The sequence below is a fragment of the Mus musculus genome, chromosome X (genome assembly GCF_000001635.26).
Source record: "Mus musculus strain C57BL/6J chromosome X, GRCm38.p6 C57BL/6J".
Lineage (NCBI taxonomy): Eukaryota > Metazoa > Chordata > Mammalia > Rodentia > Muridae > Mus > Mus musculus.
This window is the reverse complement of record NC_000086.7, coordinates 25358636-25380543: the sequence shown is the minus strand read 5'-3', so window position 1 is coordinate 25380543 and position 21908 is coordinate 25358636. Positions and strand designations below refer to the sequence as shown.

The 21908-nt window shown below is 36.2% G+C and overlaps 1 pseudogene; it reads left to right on the top strand.

The window, feature by feature from the left end:
* Positions 1–262: 262 nt before the first annotated feature.
* On the top strand, positions 263–21438 carry Gm1989 (annotated as a pseudogene).
* Positions 21439–21908: the final 470 nt, after the last annotated feature.

Below are 21908 nucleotides of genomic sequence, written 5' to 3'. Positions count from 1 at the left end.
ACACATACATACACACACATACACATATGCATGTGTGACCATATTGAATATGTATGCAAAAATATCTGATAAAGACAAATTATTAAAAATATAAGTGTTAAAAAACAAAAGAAATAATCTTTCAATGAGCTAAGATAATTATTTGACTTTTTGACATTTTTAACTATTTACATGATACCTTTGGATTTAGATAACTACTTATTTTTTTTCTTTTTCTTTTTATTTTTTTAATTAAGAAGACAACTGAGCGCTTAAGAGAAAAATGTCTATTAAGAAACTGCGGGTGATACCAAAGGAAGGTTACTTATTACTTCTTGACTTTGATTCAGATGAAGAAGAGCAGGCTCATTCTGAAGGTATCCAGTCTTCAGTATTGATTGTGTCCTGCAGTTCATTAGACTTTTCCCAACTCGCCTGCAATGGAAGAAGTCTTTTCTAAGTTTTCATATACTTCATTTCTAATTTTACCTATATCTATATATTCCTATACCTGAGTTTTAGCAGTGCATATACCTACTCTTGGCACTGTAGACACAATATGTTGAGAAACAATAACTTGCTATGATTTTACCCCAGAAAAAGACCTGAACGTTGTTCCTATATGTTAGCAAAACATGAATTTATTTCATAAAACCTGCAAATAAATTATTTCATTCCTTTTTCTATTATATATTTTCTTTATTTACATTTCAAATATTATCCCCTTTTCTATTTCCCCTCTGCAAATCCCCTCTCCTCTCACCTCTCCACCTGCCCCCAACACACCCACCCCCAATTCCTGGCCCAGGCATTCCTTAATACTGGGGCATAGGACCTTTACAGTACCAAGGGTCTCTCCTCCCGTTGATGACATACGAGGCCATCCTCTCCTACATATGCAGGTGGAGCCATAAGTCCCACCATCTGTTTTATTTGATTGGTGCTTTAGTCCCAGGAAACTCTGGGGGTACTGGTTAGTTCATATTGTTCATCCTCCTATGGGGCTGCAAACCCCTTATGATCCTTGGGTACTTTCCCTAGCTCCATCATTGGGGACCCTGTGCTCAGTACAATGGATGTCTGTGAGCATTCACTTCTGTATTTGTCAGGCACTGACAGATCCTCTCAGGAGACAGCTATATCAGTCTCCTGTCCCTAAGCTCTTGTTGGCATCTGCCATAAAGTCTGGGTTTGTTGGTTATTTATTGGATTGATCCCTGAGTGAGGCAGTCTCGGGATTCATTCAGTCTCAGCTGCAAACTTTGTCTCTATAACTCCTTCCATGGGCATTTTGTTTCCCATTCTAAGAAGGAATGACATATCCACACTTTGGTCTTCCTTCTTCTTGAGTTTCATGGGTTTTGCAGATTATATCTTGGTTATTCTGAGCTTCTGGGAAAATATCAGTGAATGCATATCATGTGTGTTCTTTTGTGATTGGGTTATCTCCTTTAGGAAGATTTCATTGAGATCCATCCATTTGTCTAAGAATTTCATGAATTCATTGTTTTTAATAGCTGTGTAGTATTTTATTATGCAAATGTACAACATTTTCTGTATCCATTCCACTGAAGAGGGACATCTGGGTTGTTTTCAGCTTCTTGCTATTATAAATAAGGATGCTATGAACATAGTGAAGCATGTCATTATTACAAGTTGGAATATCTTCTGAGAATATACCCAGGAGGAGTATTGCTGGATCTTCCAGTAGAACTATGTCCAATTTTCTGAGGAAACACCAGACTGATTTCCAGAGTGGTTTTACCAGCTTGCAATCTCACCAGCAATGGAGGAGTGTTCCTATTTCACCACATTCTTGCCAGCATCTGCTGTCATCTGAGTTTTAGATCTGAGCCATTCTGGCTGGTAAGAGGTGGAATCTCAGGTTTATTTTGACATGCACTTCCCTGATAATTAAGGATGATGAACATTTTTTAGGTGCTTTTCAGCCTTTCGGTTTTCCTTAGTTGAGAATTCTTTGTTTATCTCTGTCCCCATTTTTTAATGGGGTTATTTGATTTTCTGGAGTCCAGATTCTTGAGCTCTTTATATATATTGGATATTATTCCCCATCTGATTTAGGATTGGTAAAGATTTTTTTCCCATCTATTGGTTGCTGTTTTGTCCTATTGACAGTGTCCTTTGACTTATAGAAGCTTTGCAATTTTATAAGGTCACATTTGTCTATTTTTAATCTTACAGCACAAGCCATTCCTGTTCTGTTCAGGAATTTTTCCCCGGTGCGCATGTCTTCGAAGCTCTTCCCCACTTCCTCCTCTATAAGTTTCAGTGTCTCTGGTTTTATGTGGAGTTCCTTGATCTACCTAGACTTGAGCATTGTACAATGAGATGAAAATAGATCAATTTGCATTCTTTTACATGCTAACTGCCAATTGAGCCAGAACCATTTGTTGAAAATGTTGTCTTTTTTTCCACTGGATGGTTTTTGCTCCTTTGTCAATGATCAAGTGACAATAGGTGTGTGGGAACATTTCTGTGTCTTCAGTTCTATTCCATTTATCTACCTGTCTATCAGTATACCAGTACCATCTAGTTTTTATCAGAATTGCTGTATAGTACAGCTTGAGGTCAGGCACGGTGATTCCAGGAGAGATTCTTTTATTGTTGAGAATAGTTTTTGTATCCTAGGTTTTGTTCTTATTCCAGATGAATTTGCAAATAGCCCTTTCTAACTCAGTTAAGAATTGTGTTGGAATTTTAATGGGGATTGCATTAAATCTGTAGATTGCTTTCGGCAAGATAGCCATTTTTACTACATTAATCCTGCCAATCCATGAGCATGGGAGATCTTTCCATCTTCTGAGATTTTCTTTGATTTTTCTTCAGAGACTTGACATTTTTATCATACAGATCCTTCTTTCACTTACTCAGTTAGAGTCACACCAACGTATTTTATATTATTTGTGACTATTGTGAAGGGTGTTGTTTCCCTAAGTTCTTTTCCATCCTGTTTATTCTTTTTGTAGAGAAAGGCCACTGATATGTTTGAGTTAATTTTCTATTCAGCTACTGCAGTGAAGCTGTGTATCAGATTTAGGATTTCTCTGGTGTAATTTTTGGGGTCACTTATATATACTATCATATCTTCTGGAAATAGTGATAGTTTGCCTTCTTCCTTTCCAATTTGTATTCATTTGTTCTCTTTGTTGTCTAATTGCTCTGACTAGGACTTCAAGTACTATGTTGAATAGGTAGGGAGAAAGTGGGCAGCCTTGTTTAGTCCCTGATTTTAGTGGGATTTCCTCCAGTTTCTCACCATTTAGTTTGATGTTGGCTACTGGTTTGCTGTCTATTGTTTTAATTTTGTTTAGGTATGGGCTTTGAATTCTTGATCTATCCTGGACTTTTACTATGAATGGGTGCTGAATTTTGTCAAATGTTTTCTCAGCATCTAATGAAATGATCATGTGATTTTTGTCTTTGAGTTTGTTTCTATAGTGGATTAAGTTGATGGATTTCTGTATATTAAACCATCCCTCATCACAGGGATCAAGTGTACTTGATCATGATGGATGATCATTTTTATGTATTCTTGGATTCAGTTTGCAAGGCTTTTATTGAATATTTTTGCATCAATTTTCATAAGGGAAATTGGTCTGAAGTTTCCTTTCTTCATTGGGTCTTTGTATGGTTTGAGTATAATTGTAATTCTGGCTTCATAGAACAAATTGAATAATGTTCCTTCTCTTTAGATTTTTCATAATGGTTTGAAGAGTATTGGTATTAGGTCTTCATGAAGATCTGATAGAATTCTGTACTAAACCCATCAGATCCTGGGCTTTTTTGTTTGGGAGACTATTAATGACTGCTTCTATTTCTTTAGGTGTTATGGGAGTATTTCTAGGGTTTATCTGATCCTGAATTATATTTGGTACCTGATATCTGTCTAGAAAAGTGTCGATTTCATCCAGATTTTCCAGTTTTGTTGAGTATAGGTTTTTTGTAGTAGGATCTGATGATTTTTTGGATTTCCTAAGTTTCTGTTGTTATGTCTCCCTTTTCATTTCTGGTTTTGTTAATTAGGATGATGTCCCTGTGCCCTTTAGTGAGTCTGGCTAAGGGTTTACCTATCATGTTGATTTTCTCAAACAACCAGCTCTTGGTTTGGTTGATTCTTTGTATAGTTCCTTTGTTTCCACTTGGTTTATTTCAGTCCTGAGTTTGATTGTTTCCTGCCTTCTATTCCTCTTGTGAGAATTTGCTTCCTTTTGTTCTAGAGCTTTTAGTTGTGCTGTCAAGCTGCTCCTGCATCCTCTATCCTGTTTCTTTTTAGAGGCATTCAGAGCTGTGAATTTTTCTCTTATTACTGTTTTCATTGTGTATCATATGTCTGGTTATGTTGTAGCTTCATTTTCATTAAACTCTAAAAAGTCTTTAATTTCCTTCTTTATTCCTTCCTTGACCAAGTTATCATTGAGTAGGTTGTTGTTTACCTTCCACATATATGTGGATTTTCTATTATTTATATTATTATTGAAGATCAGCATTAGTCTGTGGTGATCTGATAGGATGCATGGGATTATTTCAATATTTTTATATCTGTTGAGGCATGTTTTGTGACTGATTATATGGTCAGTTTTGGAGAAGGCCTCATGAGGTACTGAGAACAAGGGATATCCTTTCGATTTAGGATACAGTGTTCTATAGATATCAACTAAATCCATTTGTTTCATAACTCCTGTTGGTTTCACTGTGTCTGTTTTTAGTTTTTGTTTCCAAGATGCGTCCATTGATGAGAGAGGTGTGTTGAAGTCTTCCACTATTATAGTGTGCAGTGCAATGGGTATTTTGAGGTTTATTAAACTTTCTTTTATGAATGTGGCTGCCCTTGCATTTGGAGCATAGATGTTCAGAATTGGGAGTTCCTCTTGGTAAATATAATTTTGATGAATATGAAGTGTTCCTTCTTGTCTTTTTTGATGACTTTGGGTTGTAAGTCAATTTTATTTGATATTAGAATGCCTACTCCAGCCTGTTTCTTGTGACCATCTGCTTGGAAAATTGTTTTCTAGCCTTTTACTCTGAGGTAATATCTGTCTTTGTCTGTGAGGTTTGTTTCTTTTATGAAACAAAATGCTGGGTCATGCTTACACATTAATTCTATTAGTCTATGTCTTTTTATTGTGTATTTGAGTCCACTGATATTAAGAGATATTAAGGAAAAGTCGTTGTTGGTTCCTGTTATATTTGTTTTTAGAGATGGAATTTTGTTCATGTGGCCATCTTCTTTTGGGTTTGCTGCAAGATTACTTTCTTGCTTTTTCTAGAATGTAATTTCCCTCCTTGTTTTGGTGTTTTCCCTTCATTATCCTTTGAAGGGCTGGATTTGTTGGAAGATATTGTGTAATTTTGGTTTTGTCATAGAATACCTTGGTTTGCCATCTATGGTAAAAGAGTGTTACTGTGTATAGTAGCCTTGGCTGGCATTTGTGCTCTCTTAGGGTCTGTATGACAACTGTCCTGGATCATCTGGCTTTCATAGTCTCTGGGGAGAAGTTAGGTGAAATTCTGATAGGTCTGCCTTTATATGTTACTTGAACTGTTTTCCCTTACTGCTTTTAATATTCTCTTTTTTGTGTGCATCTGGTGTTTTGATTATTATGTGATGGCAGGAATGTCTTTTGTGGTCTAAAGTATTTGGGGATCTGTAGGCTTCTTTTATGTTCATGGGCATCTCTTTCTTTAGGTTAGGGAAGTTTTCTTCTATAATTTTGTTGAAGATATTCCCTGGCCCTTTAAGTCTGAAATCTTACTTCTCATCTATACCTATTATCCTTAAGTTTTGTTTTCACCTTGTATCCTCAATATCCTTGATGTAATTATTTCATTTATAAAAGCTGTTTGAAAAACTCACGTGGGCAGTTTTTCCAGAGAAATGCAAATTGAAAATACTTTATTAACTATTACTTATATAGCATACTTTCAAATGTTTCCATTTTCTATTGTCAATATAGTAAAGAGGCCAGCATTTGGCAAACATGAGAATATGCTGCCTCACGTAGAAGCAGATGAAGATATAAGGTAATATTTTCAATTTTTCCCAGTTCAATAGAGTACTTCAAAAGTAGTGTTTGTGATCCCTTCACTGAAGGAGTAGATTCAGGAAAATCAACAATTCATGGTCAGATGCAGCTATATATTGAGTTCAAGCCCAGCTTGGGGTCCTTAAGTCCTTGTCATCACAAACACATAGCAACTAGTACAATATACCCACCTGCATGGGATCTTCCCAGATATACACACAAACAAAAGGAGAAACATAATAAAAATAAGAGGGGGACCATCTGGGAAGAAGAAGGGTCTCAGCAAGTGTGGGAGAGTTATGAATAAACTACTGTGGGGTGTAAATGTATGAATTGTTAAAAGTAAATAATTCAGGTTCACTTTGGTTGTCTGCCATGTATTTTATATGCATATGACATTTGTTCCAAACCAAACATTATATATTTATTCTAAATAATTAAAAGAAGTTCCTGTGTAAAGTTTTGTGTGTGCTAGGCAAATGCTCTACCAGTCCACTATATTTCTGACTTTAAAATTTTATTGTCCTTTCTTCACAGAGATGAACAAGACAGTATGTTGGATAAATCTGGCGGTAGGAGTTTTTGGAGATATTTGCCTGTTGTTTGAAGAGGACAGAAGAGGGCACCAGATCCCTATAAACCCTATAGCATAGGAGGATAATTTTAGGTTTCACAGTAATTGTAGTTTTCTTTAAAACACGTACAGATGACTACTCACCCAACATTCAGAAACAAAGATTAGCTGAAGGTGTACCTCAGTGGTACAGCACCATGTAAAAGCTATGAGTTTCATCTTCAGTGCTGAAAAAAAACAAAACAAAACAAAATGCACCAACACATGAAATTAACAAAACACCTACCAAACAAACAAAACACAGCAATAAGCCTCGCAAATGAAATGTTAGTTTTTCCAGTTTGCCCAATTAACTGTAAAGTGAGCAAGAAATGCAATTGGCTATTATAAGGAAACAAACAAAACCAGCATTAAGCATTTTAGGAACCTAAATTTAGGCATGATTAGAGAAATACACCCCCCCCAAAAAAAAGACAGTGGCTACAGCAACATAACAAATCTTGCAGAGGGGCTAGAATTATGGCTCACTTGGTAAAGTGCTGTCCTTGAAAATATATGGAGTTAAGGTGGGGGCCTAGAATCCACTTTAAAAATGCAGGCTGCAGTCCAGTGCTGAGTAGGTAGAGATAGCTGGCTGGCTAGCCAGGCTAGTGACGTTGGTGAGCTGCAGATTCAGAGAGACCCTGTCTCTGAAGATTTAAGTTGGATCAGGCAGTGGTGGCGCATGCCTTTAATCCCAGCGTTTGGGAGGCAGAAGCAGGGGGATTTCTATGTTTGAGGCAACCCTGGTCTACAGGTTGAGTTCTAGGACAACCAGGGCTATACAGAGAAACCCTGTCTGGAAAAACAAACAAACAAAAAATGTAAGTTGGAATATGATTGAGAATACAGCCTTCTTCTGCACACATATACTGAAATGTATACACATCATTTTTGCTGAACCTCTTTTTATGATTTACAGAATCCTTTAAAATTATGGTTTTTTTTCTTTTTCTGGAAATAGACAATATTAGGAAAGTGTCATATTTCTGTAATATCCACTGTATATTAAAAATAAACATCTATCGCGAGAAATGATCCAGCATACCTTAAAACACACACAGGACAGGGATGGAAAGATAGCTTTCAAATTAAGACCACTTGTTGCTCGAAAACCAAGGTTTAGTTCCTAGGACCTATATAATGGCTCACAACCATTTGTAATTCTAGATCCAGGGGAATTGGCATCCTATTCTAGTTTCTATGAGCACCAGACATGCATGTTGAACAAATACAAACATGCAAAAGCACGTTAGTTAAGTAAATAAAACAAATCCGAAATACACATAACAGCCCCTTCAACTGAAACAAAGTAGGAGAGTCTTCTTTGGGGTTCATTTTATTTTAACTTTCAAGTTAGTATTGCAAACTTGGAAAATGGAAAGCTTCTGGGTAGTATTGGCAGCTAAAATACTACCTCTTTTTTGCTGCTTGGATGACAGATGACTGATAGAGCCTCTCTCACTTTTGTAAGCATGTGCAAACATGGCCAGTCAGCAAGGGGCTTGGCTGAGATTGTTTTACAGCTGCCCAAAACCTGTTACCCAGTATGCTTTGTGGTGGCCACGAAGCTGAGTTCTTGAGGAAGGGAAGTTTCTTGAGGAAGCATGGTAGGGGGAAGTCTCTGTGGAGGTAGTCAGTGACCTGTTAAAAGATGGTTAATAATGGTTCAGGTGGGGGTCCGGGTGGGGTGAATGTGGCGGGGCGGAGGTGTTACTTCCAGAGTAAGGAGAGGAGGTGACCCTCCCTGGACTCCGGATAGCACTGCTGCTGGGTTCACAATCGACTTTACCCACTTAGACCTCTGCGGTGAAAAATGGAGAACTTCACTAAGGGCAGGAGTTTGAAAAGCCTAGCATCTAGCAGAAAGCAGGAAGGCCAGGGAATTGGAGACCCCGAAAGTCTTCCTTGGGCCTGGGGATGTGAAGTGTGAGTAAACTGGAGGTCAGTTAGTGGCAGAAACAGACTAGAACCTTTTCCGTGCTGCTGCTACCCGACAGAAATTCATTAAAAACAAACTGAAGACGAGTCTTCATTTTCTTCTACCTGGTGTTGAAAGGCCAGATTGCCGAAATTCGTATATATAGGATCCAAACGGCCTCAAAATCCCGAGGCTCCTCTCAGCCTCTGAAGTGCTGGGACTTCAGACATACTTCAGGCCAGGCTGTGTTTATTTATGTGTTGTTTTGGTTTAGGAAAGTAAGCTCTAACTCTGTATCTCAGGAGTGTCTGAAACCTCATGTGCAGCTTGAACTGGCCTTGAAACTGAAGTCCTCAGCCTTGCAAATGTACTGGGGCCTGAGGAAACATGCTTGTTTTATTTTTTATTTTTAAAATTTGTGGGGTTTTTTCATAGTTGAAGATTGAACCCAGAGCTTCTTGCTGTAGCAGTGAAATATATGTCCAGCCAGACAGAACTTTATAATTTAGATTTGTATTTCGATGAAAAAGATTGAGGAGCTTGGTTGTGATAATAGCAACTATGATTTTATTTGGAGATTGAGATGCAGACACATTTGCTCTAACTTATCAAAAACCTTGCAGGAATAGGACCAACATGCAGATCCTCCTATGTTTAGATATAAACCCACTTGAAGTCACAGTTAAAGCCATCATAGTGTGTGTGTCTGTGTGTGTGTGTGTGTGTGTGTAAGAGAGAGAGAGAGAGAGAGAGAGAGAGAGAGAGAGAGTTTTAAATTAAAAAATAACAAACCTCTATTCTTTTATAGTAAGGAAGACCAAGATACTTTATTCAACTTAAATAATTCTTTTTAAAAATGTGTACATATTAAAGTTAAGGTTATTAATGGCTATCTTTGAAGCCAACTATTGTGTTCCATGTTTAAATACTAAAGTCTTTAGTATTAAATCAGAGGGTAATAGAAATATGGTTTTATCTTTAAACCCTTCATGCAATTATGAAGTGCTGTTTTTGTAAAAATCATTCCTTAATGTTATTTTATATTTCAATTTTATTAGTTTATGTGATTTTTTATTCAAATGGCTTGAGAAAATTTCTTTTTCATTTTAAATCAGAAAACGTAAGTTTCTCAGAGGAATGGCAGCGTTTTGCACGTTCTGTAGAGACACCAATGGAAAACTGGAATATGTTAAGTGGTGAACAGCAAGTTAGGAATGCTTCAGAATTGGACCTTATGGAAGGTACCAGATATTTAATGATGGGCATTGATGTTACACTTCCTTTTTTTCTCAGTTGTTCTTCTTAGGCTTGTAAAGGAGATAAAAAATCTCATATTGTATCTCTTGTCTTTAATCACAACATATAAATAAATAGCTTAAAACATATTTTTAGATGACAATTAGACATTACTTGATTTTGTTTAACTTCTAAGCAAATAATAGATCTGCTTTAAAACCTAATGTTGGCACTATGCCTGAATGATCACAAAGTATTTCATTAAAATTTTCAAAATAACATAATTGTTTTAATATCTTGTTTTATTACGAACCCAGTACAGAATCCAGTAACTCATGATGATGGGAATGCAAATCCTGAAGAAGTAGTTGGAGATACATGGTAATATGTTCAAACTTACTATTTCCTTCTTAGTGTAAGTACTTCCAGAAAAGTTTAATTGATTGTATAGCAAGTAATGTATATTAATAATTGAAATATGATATATACTATAAACAATATTTCTATAAGATTAATCCTTAATTTGAATGGTTTTCTTGGAGGGTGTAATGTTGTGGGTCAAACTCTCATCGTCCTGCTTGTAGGACAAAAGCTGAGCAATCAAACAGTATCCCCAGCATCCTTACTTTTTAACCTTTAATTACTTCACAGATCTCCAGTATAAAATATACTGGGAAATTTTGAAGGTACATTTTTGGATATGTAATTTGTTTAAAACTATATCGTATTAACATAATTTATATATTAGATAATATTGATTAATATACTATATGACATCTTAATGACTTATTTATATGTAGTATTTTGTGAATATTTTTATTTTAGTTCAATTTATTTATTATTCGATATTATCTTTATTTACATTTCAAATAATAGCCCTTTCCTGGTTTCACCCCAGAAACTCCCTATTCCATTATCCCTTCCTGTGCTTCCATGAGGATGTTCCCCCACCCACCCAATCCCACTTCCCCACCCTGGCATTTGCCTACACTGGGGCATTGAAACTTCACAGGGCCAAGGACCTCTCCTCCCACTGATGTGTGACAAGGCCATCCTCTGCTATATATGCACTGGAGCCATGGGACCCCCTCTTTTGTTGATGGCTTAGTCCCTGGGTGCTCTGGGAGGTCTGGTTCGTTCATATTGTTGTTCTTCCTATAAGGTTGCAAACCCCTTCAAATCCTTCAGTCCTTCCTCTAACTCCTCCACTGGTAACCCTATGATCAGTCTGATGGTTGGCTGTGAGCATCAGCCTCTGTTCTTGCCAAGCTCTGTCAGAGCCTCTCAGGAGAAAGTCATATTAGGCTCCTGTCAGCAAGCACTTGTTGGCATCCACAATCGTGACTGGGTTTGGTGTCTGTATATGGGATGGATACACAGTTTGGGCAGACTCTAGATGGTCATTCCTTCAATCTCCGCTCTGTACTTTATCTCCATGTTTCCTCCCAGGAATATTTTGTTCCCCATTCTAAGAAGGACTGAAACACCCACACTTTTGTCTTCCTTCTTCTTGAGCTTCATGTGGTCTGTGAATTACATTTTGGGTATTCTGAGCTTTTAGACTAATATCCACTTATCAGTGAGTGCATACCATGTTTATACTTTTGGGATTGGGTTACCTCACACAGGATTATATATTTTAGATCCATCCATTTGCCTGTGAATTTCATGAAGTAATTGTATCTGTACCATTACCATACATTTTTATCATTATTTCTCTATAATACAGCTTGAGTTCGGGAATGATTCCCCCTGAAGTTCTTTTATTGTTGAGAATAGTTTTTTGATATACTGGATTTCTATTATTCCAAACGATTTTTCAAATTGCTCTTTCTATCTCTATGAAGAATTGAGTTTAAATTTTGATGGAGATTGCATTGAATCTATTGATTGCTTTTGGCAAGATGGCCATTTTTACTAAATTAATTGTGCCAATCTATGAGCATGGGAGATCTTTCCATCTTTTGAGATTTTCAATTTCTTTCTTCAGAGACTTGAAGTTCTTATCATACAGATCTTTCGCTTGCTTGGTTCGAGTCATACCAAGGTATTATAATTTGTGACTATTGTGAAGGGTGTTGTATCCATAATTTCTTTTTCAGCCTGTTTATCCTTTGAGTAGAGGAAAGCTACTGATTTGCTTGAGTTAATTTTATATCCAACCACTTTGCTGAATTTGTTTATCAGGTTTAGGAGTTCTCTGTTGAAATTTTGGGGGTCACTTACATATACTATCATATCATCTGCAAATAGTGATATTTTGAATTCTTCCTTTCCAATTTTTATCCCTTTGACCTCTTTTTGTTATATAGTTGCTATGGATAGAACTTCTAGTACTATAAAATACTACTATATTATATACTACTGTGAATAGGTAGGAAGAGAGTGGTCTTGTCTTGTCTGATATTAGTGGGATTGCATCAAGTTTCTCTCCATTTATTTTGATTTTGGATACTGATTTGCTCTATATTGCTTTTACTATGTTTAGGTATGGGCCTTGACTTCTTGATCTTTCCAAGAATTTTATCATGAAGAGTTATTGAATTTTTGCAAATGATTTCTCAGCATCTAATGAGATAATACTGTTTTTTTTTTCCTCAAGATTTTTTACATAGTGGATTACGCTGATGGATTTCCATATATTGAACCATCCCTGTATCCCTGGGATGAAGAACATTTGATCATGAAGGATGATCATTTTAACGTGTTCTTTGATTGGGTTTACCAGAATTTTATTGAGTATTTTTGCATCAATATTCATAAGTGAAACTGGTCTCAAGTTTCCTTTCTTCATTTGGGTCTTTGTAAGTTTTGGGTATAAGTGTAATTGTGGCTTCATAGAAAATTGAATAGTGTTCCTTCTCTTTTGATTTTGCATAAAAGTTTGAAGAGTATTGGTATTAGGTCTTCCTTGAAGGTCTGATAGAATTCTGTATTAACCCATCTGATCCTGGGCTTTTATTTTTTGTGAGGGGGTTGGGAGCCCATTAATGACTGCTTCTATTTCTTTAAGGGTTATAGGAGTGTTTACAGGGTCTATTTGATCCTGATTTAAATTGGTACCTGATATCTGTCTAGACAGTTGTCCATTTCATCCAAATTTTCCAGTTTTGTTAAGTATAGGCTCTTATAGTAGGATCTGATAATTTTTGGGGAGGGGGCGGTTTTCCTAAGATTTTGTTGTTATGTCTCTCTTTTCATTTCTGGTTTTGTTAATTTGGATACTGACTCTGTGCCCTCTCTTTAGTCTGCCTAAGGGTTTATCTATTTTGTTGATTTTCTCAAAGAACCAGCTCCTGGTTTGGTTGATTCTTTGTATAGTTCTTTTTGTTTCCACTTGTTTGATTTCAACCCTGAGTTTGATTATTTCCTGCCTTCTACTCCTCTTGGGTGAATTTGCTTCCTTTTGTTCTAGAGCTTTTAACTGTGCTGCCAGGCTGCTAGTGTATGTTCTCTCCAGTTTCTTTTTTGGAGGCACTCAGAGCTATTAGTTTTTCTCTTAGGAATGCTTTCATTGTGTCCCATAAGTTTGGATATGTTGTAGCTTCATTTTCATTAAACTCTAAAAGTCTTTAATTTCTTCCATGACCGAGTTATCGTTGATTAGACTGTTGTTCAACTACCACGTGTATATATATGGGTTTTGTATTATTTATATCATTATTGTTGTTGTTGTTGTTGTTGTTGTTATTATTATTATTATTATTATTATTATTTGCGGGGTTAAGACAGGGTTTTTCTGTGTATCCCTGGCTGTCCTGGAACTCGCTTTGTAGACCAGGCTGGCCTTGAACTCAGAAATCCACCTGCCTCAGTGTCCCGAGTGCTGGGATTAAAGGCATGTGCCCCCATGCCTGGCTTATTTATATTATTATTGAAGATAAGCCTTAGTCCGTGGTGACTTGATAGGATGCATGGGATTATTTAAATATTTTATATCTGTTGAAGCCTGTTTTGTGACCCATTATATGGTCAGTATTGGAGAAGGCATCATGATGTGTTGAGAAGAAGGCACATTCTTTTGTTTTATGATAAAATGTTCTATGATATCTATAGATATAGATATCTGTTAAAACCATTTGTTTCATAACTTCTGTTAGTTTCACAGTGTCTCTGTTTTGTTACTGTTTCCAGGATCTGTCCGTTGCTGAGAGTGGGGTGTTGAAGTTTCCCACTATTATTATGTAGGGTACAATATATACTTTGAGCTTTAGTAAAGTTTCATTTATGAATTTGGTTGCCCTTGCATTTGGAGCATGGATGTTCAGAATTGTGAGTTCATCTTTGTTGATTCACCCTTTGACAAGTATAGTGACAGTCCTTATCTTTAAAAAACAAAAACAAAAACAAAAAAAAACAATAACAAAAAAACAATAAAAAAACAATAACAAAAACGTTTTGGTTGTAAGTTGATTTTATTCCATAGTAGAATGGTTATTCCATGTTGTTTCCTGGAAATATTTGCTTGCAAAGTTTTTTCCAGACTTTTCCTCTGAGGTAGTGTCTGTCTTTGTCACTAAGGAGGGTTTCCTGTATGCAGCAAAATCCTGGGTTCTGTTTATGTATTCAGTCTATTACTCTATGTCTTTTATTGGGGAATTGAGTCCATTGCTATGAAGAAATATTAAAGACCAGTGACTGTTGGTTGTTTCCTGTTACTTTTGTTGTTTGAGGTGGAATTATGTTTATATTGCTATCTTCTTTGGGGTTTGTTGAAAGAAGATTTCTTTCTTGATTTTTGTATGGTGTAGTGTTTCCCTCCTTGTGTTGTAGTTTTCCATCGATTTTTTTGAAGGTTTGGATTCATGGAAAGATATTGTGTGAATTTGATTTTATCATGGAATACTTTGGTTTCTCCATCTACGGTAATTGATAGTTTTGCTGGGTATAGTAGCCTGGGTTGGCTTTTGTGTTCTCTCAGGGTCTATATAACATCTGTCCAGAATCTTCTGGCTTTTATAGTCTCTGGTGAGAAGTCTGGTGTATTTCTAACAGGTATGCCTTTTTATGTTATTTGACTTTTTTCCCTTACTGCTTTTAATATTTTATCTTTAGTGCATTTGTTGTTCTGATTATTATGTGTCGGCAGGAATTTCTTTTCTGGTCCAGTTTATTTGGAGTTCTGTAGGCTTCTTGTATGTTCATGGGAATCTCTTTCTTTAGGTATTGGAAGTTTTCTTCTATAATTTTGTTGAAGATATTTGCTGGCCCTTTGACTTGGGAATCTTCTCTCTCTTCTATACCTATTTTCCTTAGGTTTTGTCTTCTCATTGTGTCCTGGATTTCCTGGATGTTTAGGGTTAGGAGATTTTTGAATTTTGCATTTTCTTTCACTGTTGTGTCAATGTTTTCTATGGTATCTTCTGTACCTGAGATTCTCTATTCTATCTCTTGTATTCTGTTGGAGATGCTTGCATCTATGTCTCCTTGGTTTTCTTTCTCCAGGTTCATCTCTCTTTGTGAGTTTTTATTCTGTATTTCCATTTTTAGATCTAGATGGTATTTGTTCAATTCCTTCACCTGTTTGATTGTGTTTTCTTTAACTCTTTAAGGGATTTTTGTGTTTCCTCTTTAAGGACTTCTAGCTGTTTTCCTGTATTTCTTTAATGGAACTATTTTTGTTCTTAAAGACCTCTATCATCATCATGAGATGTGATTTTGAATCTGAATCTTTCTTTTCCAATGTGTTGGGGTATTCAAGACTTGCTCTGGTGGCCAAACTGGTTTCTGATGACGCCGACTAGTCTTGGTTGCTATTGCTTATATTCTTGTACTTACCTAGTGCCATCTCATTTTCTTTGGTGCTACCTTCCCTTGCTGTCTCTGTCTGGAGCCTGTCCCTCCTGTAATCCTAGTTGTGTCAGAACTCATAGGAGTCCAGCTATCTCTGAGATCTTGGGATCCTGGGATCCTGATATTTTGGGTGTGTCTGAGCTCCTGGAAGTCATGCTGCCTCTTGGAATTTGAAATCCTGGTGTGACCAATCTCCTGAGATCCTGCTGTGTCAGAGCTCCTGGGGGTTAATCTTTTTCTTGGTGTTGCAAGATTTGGTGGGGTGCCAGAGCCCTAGGTTTTCTCTAGACACAGTTGCATACTGCAAGGAACCTGTGCCTCTGGCCGGGAGGATGATTTTGTTTCCCTGGTTCTTGTGGGTGTCCCAGATACACAGGGTGTTGGGAAAGATATTGTGCCCTCAGCTGTGCTCTTCTGTCAGAACTCCAGTGTTCCTGGGTGTGTCTGATCTCCTTGGAGTCGAGCTTCCTCTGTGATCCTGTGATCTTGAGCATTTCAGAATACCTGGGAATCGTGCTCCCTCTGGGTGTTTTAAGAGTGGGTGCAGAGCCAGTACCCCAGGTCTGATCCAGGTGCAGTTTCAGACCAGAAGGAATCCATGCCACTGGAAAGGCAGGAGTTCCTGTGTCCCTGGATCCTTAGGGACTCATTTATTCCTGATGTTGGGGCCATTCCTGTGATCCTGGGAGTGTTAGAGCACCTGGGATTTGAGCTTACTCTGGGTACTGTGGGACTAGGTCAGCACCCAAGATCTACTCATGACACGGACTCTTGCAAATATTTTTGATTTAGCATCATGGACTTATTTTTGCCTGTGGTATAGAAGTGAAAATGGTGCTTTTTCAACAGGTGTGACATTAATTAAACTTAATTTTTATTTTTTCGTATGTTTGTGTCTGTGGTGCATATATACACATGTGGAGGATATTGGGTTTTGCTCTATTTCTTTACACCTTATTCCCTTAAGACCTGCTCTTTCACTGAACATGCAGCTAGATAAGCAGCCAGCAAGTCCTAGCAATTCTCACTCTGCCTACCACAGTGCTGCTATTGTAGAAGCCACCATCCATGGTTAGTTTTCTAAATGGGTACTAGAATCAAACTTGCGAACGTCCTCCTTTCACAGTAAACCCTATTTATTACTGAGGCATCTTCATAACTGCATTGAAGGGATTTTTAGAGGAAAAAAATGATGTAAACTTTTCTACATTCCATGTATTCAAAGCTAAGTGATATGTATACAAAATTCTTTACATGCAACAGTATTTCTTTGACCCAGTATTAATTTTATATTAAGTCAGTTTCTTTTCTAAAACTCCTCTGTGCTTTTCTTTATATGACACAATGGAAAAATGAATTCTTTAATATAACCCTTATTACTTATTTTTTTTAAATTTTATTTTATGGGTATGTTTGTTTTGCTTGATTGTGTGTATGTACACAGCTTGTATGTCTTGTACCTGAGGAGGCCAGATGTAGACATTGAATTCCCTGGAACTGGAGTTATAGGTTGTGAGCAACCTTGTGGATGCTGGGAATCCATTCTCAGATCTCTGGAAGGGAACCAGTGCTCTTAACTGATGAATCATCTCACCAATCCCCTCACTGATTTTTATAAAATGAATTATGTAACTGAAAGTGAAAGACAAATTTACTAACCAGTGAGGGAATGAAACTCAGATCCCAAAGAATCTATTTTAAATTATATGTAATTGAATGTTGCATGAGCTTTCTTAGAGGACAATAATTTGTCTTTGATATATAGTCTCACTATGTATGTCAGGCTGGGTGGAATTTTCCTATGTAACCTATGTTGTCCTTTACACTGGAAATCTCCTGCTAAGCTTCCTAGACTAGGATCATAGACCCAAAACGTCTTACATGGCTTAAGAAACAATGCTCTTAATACCTATTTTTCAGACATATTTGTGTATTAGTGTTTTGCTTACAGGTATATATGTGCACCACATATGTGCCTGTTGCCCATAGATATAAGATGATTATTTCAGAAACCTTGGACCTGGAGTCACATAAAGAGAAAACACATGGAAACTTATATCAAAGATTCTTTCAAAAAAAAAAGCAACCAGACATTAGAATGACTTTGGCAAACGAACAAATGGGAGAGGTAGAGTTGTTAGTTTGGTAGGGTCACATTTGTATGATTTAAAAAATTATATGTGGCTGAAGTTTAAAAAAAAATCCATTACTGAGCTTTTAGTAAAAATGTGTGTCTTTGATTTTGTCTAAGCAGTTAACCCTATAACTTCATGCCTTCAAGGAAACTAAATCTAATTCTTAGAAATCTGTGAAAATTTTTATTTTCTACTTTAAGTACCTGTTAATGAGATTTTAAAATTTGATTTACATTCATTGTGGAAACACAGAAGTCTTGCACAAAATCTTAGAAATGTAATTTGTTGTTTATTATGTTTAACAATATGGAAAAATCAATTACATATGCAGACAATTTGTATATTTTAATTGACTTATGTTTTGCACTAAGTCTTAATTGAATCAATATAGGAAAATAAATTAGACGTTATATTTGATAGGAAATAATGAAAAAATACTTTGAAATACAATTAATTTTCTAAAATATGATACATATGTATTAAAACTTCTTTAATTTTTGAAAAGCTAAAACATAAAAGAAGACTTCTCTGATAATCTTTCAGGGAAAAAAAACTATAATGATTTCCAATTGGATAATATTTTACTGCTGTTTTTCTTTTTATAGTATGAAATGGTCAATTTAATTTGTTTTGAGTGTTCTTTTTCATATTGGTATGAAATGTGACTGCTTTTATTACTGTGCTTTACAGAAAGAAGATCAACAACAAATTGTGTGAGCAGAAGTTTGATATGGATATACAGAAATTCAATGAAGAACAAGAAAAATCAGTGGTTAGTATCATAACTAACTTTATAATTAACCTAGTATAACTAAGTATCAAGTAGGAATGGAGAAACTAGCCTTGTGTTGGGCACATGAAACTAAATTAAGTTTCATTATCTATCTATCCTTGGTTCTGTTCTAGTCCTACTGAATTGTAAAGCAGAGAAGTATGATCACATACTATATCAATGAAAACCACTAGGTATTTTCTGGTAGACCAGATTATAAATTTTCAAGAGGCAGACATTTGCTGAAAGATGAAGAGAGGATTACTAGTTTCTACAAAAGGAAGCACACTATGTCAGCCTCAGGTACAGTTGAAAGGAGAGAGAAAGCTTACTTACTGGTGTCATCTGGACTCTCTTGTTAATATTCGAAAGCCAACTCAAACTGGCAAATCAGTTCTTACAATCCTAAACGTAGTACAAATTTAGTAACAACAGTGGATGGAAACAACCTTTCTCAACAGCCCTGGCAGAATATTCCTGTGGAAGAATATCACCAAACTATTTTAGATCATCTCTCCATTACTGTACCAATGACTGTAGTCATCACATAGTTTCCAAGTAAGATCTGAGATGATGACCATATTAACTATTTTTTATTTCATTGGTTAATAGTTTGAGAAGTATTCAATTTGAAATGAACAGGAGATCCATTCCTGCCTGGGAAGGCATTGAGGAAGCCACCATTATGAGTCAATTCTGGAAAGAGATAGGGACTAAAGATAAAAAATAAATAAATACTCCAATTGAAGGCAATTTTTAAACCTTGAACCCTGGATGAAATTTCAAGGTGGAGTGATCATCCATGTAAATGAGGAGTCTAAAGACAGACTCCCAGAATTCTTCAATATTTGTAATTCTGCATGAGGTGGGGGTGGGGGGGTGAGAGGGAACCAGTAAGGGAAGAGAACAATTGGTACAAAGAAAACTACCATGAGTGAAGGAAAACATTTAAGGAAGAAAAGTTCACTAACTGTGTCATATGCTGCTAATGGGCCAAATAAAATAGATTTGCAGGGCTAGAAGATGGTTTATTTGGTAATCTTTCTCACTGTAGGCATGGAGACTCGAGTTTATATTCCCTGAGTAAGCATGCACGAAAACACCTCCACCAACAACACCACCAACAACAAAACAAACTAGCAAAACTAAAAACAAACCACCACAACAATAAAAGTTGGTGTGGTGGTGAGCATTTTAGAACCACCAAACTCAGATTTAGTTCAGAGATAAGAAGATTCCCAGAGCTTCCTAGCCACCAGTTGTAGCCTAATGGATGAGCTCTAGTTTCATTGAGACCCTGTCTCCCAAACAGTGGGATGCAACCAAAGAAGACACCCAATATTAATCCTTTGTCTCCATATGTATGCACGTGTACATTTTTTAAAGGGAAACTTCACAAAGTGCAGGTCATTGTACTTAATCAGGATGATTTGAGTGGAAATGTGAGGTACAAAACTGATCACAGTGAATAAAGGACAAAATAGGAATCTAGTAGCACAAGGAGAAAAGGTGGAAAGGACTTGTCTTAATTTTTTTAAATGCAAATTACCATGGTTGTCTGCCAACATAAAGAATACAAAGAGAAATTTATATTATTACTTCCATGTGTTACTTGAGATTGGAACCTAGAGAAAACAAATCTACCACTAAACTTTGTCCCCAGACATCTTTTTACACTTTATTTTGAGGCAGGGTATCTTTAAGTGATCAAGACTATTCATGATCTTGTGATCATTCTAACTCAAACTTTATAAAAGTTAGTTTTATAGGCATTACACTGACGACCAGCTAAAGTCATAAATTTAAAATAACAGTTACAATTGCTGAAACTCTTGACAATAGTTGAGAAAAGTGAAGATGTTGGACTTAGTAAAGAATAAGTATAAGGCATCCTTAAGAAAGGAAGAGAAAGTAGATGACATGGCACATACACCTTAGGTGGGGGCTAGATACAGAGATGAGGTAATGAACCACCTCCTGGGATTACTTCTGCTAGTTAGAAAAAGGAGGCCACCATATGGTAAAAGCATTAACACTAGCTAGAGTTAAGCTTCCAGGGCTAGGATTTTACCAAGTTCATGTTTACATGGTACATGCCTATAAACTTAAGTACTTGAGAGGCTAAGGCCAGTCTCTGCAGCATAGCAAACACTTTCTCATAAAAAAAAGTTGTATTAACCCACAATTGGTAGTATAATTGTATTTCATGTCACTTAAAAATATAAGTATATTTAGTCATAATAGTTGTTAAAATGTTAAATCACTTGGAAAACTATTCCTTTTACGTTTCATATGGAATTATTTTTGCTCACGTAAACATTTTAGTATTGGAAATACATTAAGTGGTTGGTTGTTAGCCTAGCATTCATGCTGCATGGCAGTAACAACAAAAATGAACAGAATTGTTATAGTAATGTTTTCCTTTTACATTTGTAGAACAATTATCAAAAAGAACAACAAGCATTAAAACTGTCTGAATGTAGTCAGAGTCAGACCCTGGAAGCAATTGAAGACATGCATGAGAAGTCCATGGAGGTATGTTGCACATGGTCCATAAAATGTCTTTAGGAAACTAAATATGTTTTCGGAATCAAAAAGTTTAACTACTTGTTATTTAGAATTATTTCTTACTGAAGTGACTGATATTATCTATAAAATCCTAATGACTTTGTAGGAATTATTCAAGACATGAAATGATAAATTGGGAATTTGACCTCAGATGTACCTCATAGTTTATTAACACTATAATTATCCTGCTTAACTAAACATAGCACATATATACATCATTTGCACCGAATCTTCCATATTTGTATCCTTGGGAGTTTGTTTAGTAAGAAGTGCTGTTCTGTTTTAGGGTTTGATGAACATGGAGACCAACAACTACGATATGCTTTTTGATGTAGATGGTGAAGAGACATTATGAAGCATACTCTGAAGTACTCTTCTCCTTTCCCATCTTCAGACTAATGAAGCATACATATTTCTCACTTGCTGGTACATTTGTAACCAAATAAAAAATTCACTAACATTTTTGTCTCCTATGAAACAGAGTTTGAAAGGCTCTTTAATCCTTGTAATTCTGATGATTCTAAGAAGGAAGTTAACCCCTGTGAAGTGATTACAAAGTTAACTAGGAGGTATACCTTCAGAGTCAAAATAGAACCCCTTTATTTTTAAACATCTTTAATCATTTTCTTGTTTAAGTGTAAGAGCCTCTTTATATTAACTTCCAAACAAAATCTAAATGAATAAGTGAGTGGCAAATAGTCCTTTGTACCGAACTTACACACTAATGTAGTGAATTATTTAAAATTTATTCCTTAATCTTTTTTTAAAGTCCAGACTTTATCCCCCTCCTTGTCCACCCTCTGATTGTTCCACATCCCATACCTCCTTGCCTCATGCTCCCACACCC